Genomic DNA, 3,726 nt, shown 5'->3' with positions numbered 1-3,726 from the left:
AAAATTCTGTACAACTGTACAACTGCCACCTCAGTCTTAATCAGTGGTGGAAGCATGGTCTCAGAACTGTTTGTCTCAATTGTCTCATTCTTACTAAGGCCTAACCCATGTGCAATACTACACTATTACATATCGATCTCTTGTATTTCAGGATTAGTGTGTAGTTTGTTAAGTCTTGTATTTGTGAGCTTAAGATCCAAAGTATTTGTGATTCCAGAGCTGGACTACTAGAAGAAATCACCAGTTGAGAATTTCAGGAAAGTTCATTCAAACTTGCATCAAAATATGAAGATTATTTTTCACTAAGAAATCCTTGGAAGAGGGGTTTGGTGTCTACCAGGGAGGTTTTTACATGTGACTCCCATTGAATAACAGGGCAACATCTTCTTTACTCCAGAAGGGCCAACCAGATTCTCATCTACCTGAAGAAGATGAAGAAGTGGCTTCCCCAATCTGGCAGGTTACCTTCCGCATCCATTTTCTCTAACCATGACCATCTTGATGTACTGAAATTACAGCTTTCAAAATTCCCAGTATGCTAGATGGAACTTTGCTCTCAGGAGCCCTAGAAGTCACTGCACTGGAGAAGATGATTCGTGGATGGTAAATATGTCCCAATTCCCCAGGCTCTCCAATCCCGCATCCCACATGATGGCTGTAAAAGAACTGTTCACCGCCCTTCTTTCCCTGCCAGATGACACTTATTTGCTACTTCCTGCTAGCTAGCCTTTTCAGGCTAGAGCAGGGGTTCTCAACCTTGGCAACTTTAAGACTTGTGGACTTCAACTCCCAGAATTCCTCAGCCAGCAAAGCTGGCTGAGGAATTCTGGGAATTGAAGTCCACAAGTCTTAAAGTTGCCAAGGTTGAGAACCCCTGGGCTAGAGCCACCAGCTCCTGTTGTAGAAAAAACAAGATCTTGTTTTGCTTTGACCAGAATATAAATTTACCTGCAGTGATACCAGACACCACACTATCATTTTATAATTGTTCTATTACATCATGCGGACTTCACAGTATTATCTTGGAGATGAAAAGAGTGCTAACCAAAGGAGAATTTGGCTTGTTTGGATTACAGTATTTCTGTCTGGTTAGAACATCTTGGAACAAAGAAGCTGTTAAGTATATAAAAAAGGCCTACTGACTCATATTTTTAGAGTACATAACAGCTACAGAACTATAATGTTCTGTAACAACAGCCTTTATACTGAAGGAAGTGGAAAAAATGACATGGAGTGGCATATGAATTCTGCAGCTGTTCTTTAACTAAAATGCCACCACATTTTGTTTTATCAAAACTCATTGTTCAGTTAAGGACCACTCATTTGAGATGAATTTGGTTGACTAGGTAGTATAAATAGGTGTTAGAAATAAAACCTATTCAACTCTGTCAGATTTTCCTTTCAGTAGATTTTCATAGGATTAAGCTGTAAGATCACTTGCACCAACTTTGCCAGATTCTTTTACTAAGGTATTCTAAAAGACCTAATTGTTTCTGGAAATAAGAGTTTGGAAACCCCTAGACCTTATTTTATTTTACGCTTTAAGATGAAATGCTGTTTAAGTATCTGTTTTACCTTTACTGTCTTTCATAAAAGAGTTACATTTGGCTCAAGAATCACATAGCACTATGCTGAACATATTTTTTCAGGAGTATCTCTATCAAAACATGACCAAGTGACTTCATTGGATTGTCCCTGGCTGGCAAACCAAAGAAAGAGCCACATGGGAATTGCCTAGCTTCATTTTAAAATTGAAGCCGTGACCGGTGTTGACCTGTTTCCTGGGACTAAGAACACATCTCATCTTTCTGGAGAAGAAGAAAAAAACCCCTGCTTCCTAGACAAGTTTAGCTATCAATCTCCCTGCAAAGACCTCTAGTTTTCAAGGCCTTTAATAATTTATTTCAGGACTTACAATCACTATAAATCACTATATTCTTAAATGCTTTCTCCCTTTCCCACAAACATATTTTGGATAGGTGATTTATCATTAAGGCCTTTAGGAAATCCAACTAACCTTCTTTGCTCTCTCCATCTCTGCACAATTTAGAAGGTCATTCACATTCACTGAACAAAAGAATATTTTCTAAGTTTTTTAAGGTTGCCGAGATAAGCTTTAAAAATATGAGTTAGTAAAAAAGGAAGATGAGGAAGGGATTAAGAAAGGGATATGTTGTACTGATTCTGAGTATCCTCAAGTATGGAAGTGCAGCTTCCCTAAAGGCTTAGATATTGATAGTTCATTCATTCATTTGGCTTAGGTTTTAAACATGTTAGTTAATTTAAAAAATCAGTTTAGAAAAATACACTAATAAAACATACGGTAATCCTTTATGATTACCTCAAATTAAATAACCCTGTATTTTATTTGCTTAATGCTGAACTTATTTCCTGTACTAGTAGACATATTCTGCAGGCTTTAACAGAACTGATATATCCTAACTAGGATTTTTCTAACTCAGGAGTTCACATTTTGCTATTTATATACAATAACTAATGTTAAATTATTCTGGCAATTTTTTTTTGCTGGCTCAGGGACTGCGGAGAAGCATGCAGTCCCAAAGCACCTACAAGGCAAGATTTTCTGATACTTGTGATTTGTGGTATAATTCCTTATTTATATGTGTTGCCCTGGAACCATCCCATATTAAAAGAAATGTATGTTTCCCATAGGTTTTTATCTAAAGTGCCTTGCTAATGGCCATGTTGGCTGATCTACTGGGAATTAAAATTCAAAATATTGGATGGCTACCATTCAATATACATACATTTTCTCTGTAATAGAAAATATTGCCCTAAAATAATGCTTTGGGACTAATGCTGAGAATGGCAGATGGGAATACATGATCTGAGTTAAACTAACATTTAGTTTGGGTAGACAAAATATTTAAATTGCTTCTGTCCCTTGTCCAGAATGTTTTGTTTTGTTTTGTTCTTGGCAGAGATATCACTTGGCACACGTGATCTGTACTGGAGTAAATGTTTCCTAAGACACTGCTGGGAACTTTTGAAGAATTGCCTGTGATGCATGTGGGCAGTTTATTTAATGGATGTTGCCAGGAACATCCTGTGACATGCAGGGACCTGCAGTGGATGACAAAGAAAATGAATGACGTTCCAGAATTTTTTTGGGGGGGGGGGAGGAATGAGACTTACATGCAAGGTATTATTTGATAGTGATGTAAGAATTGGTGAATCTCCACAACTGATATAGATGCTATAATTTTGTTGTGTTTATTGCATTCTCCAGCTTAGTTTTTTAAGATGTGTTGGGACTGCAGCAGTTCCCAAAAGTCTCCAACGAACAATCTTGGTAGCTATGGAATTCTGGGTGCTGTCATCTTACCCAACCACCTGGAAGAAGCCAGTTTGGGGAAACACACTCAGGTCTCAAACCCCGGCTGTCAACTTACCAACTGACAAGCTCAGCATCTTTCACCACTGAGCCATTACATCCCCTTTCCTTTATATACTCATGATGATCATTTATTGCTAAGATGTATAAACTTTTGTTGAAATGAGACAGAAGAACAAGTGAAATAATGTATAATAAAATGGGCTAAAAGCTTTCTCTATAATATACAAATGGATCAATGGAAAAATTTGTGACTGAAAGGTCTGAAATTTACTTTATGTTCTAACCTTAAAGACAATTCATGTAACGTTACGTATTGTTCAGTTTTGTCACCAGAGAAACAGAAACAGACTCTAGAACAGTGGTTCTCA

This window comes from Crotalus tigris, unplaced genomic scaffold (assembly GCF_016545835.1).
Source record: "Crotalus tigris isolate CLP2741 ecotype Arizona unplaced genomic scaffold, ASM1654583v1 scf7180000018168.854452, whole genome shotgun sequence".
In the NCBI taxonomy this organism is placed as follows: domain Eukaryota; kingdom Metazoa; phylum Chordata; class Lepidosauria; order Squamata; family Viperidae; genus Crotalus; species Crotalus tigris.
The sequence above is the reverse complement of the archived record's forward strand: the minus strand, read 5'-3'. Positions refer to the sequence as shown.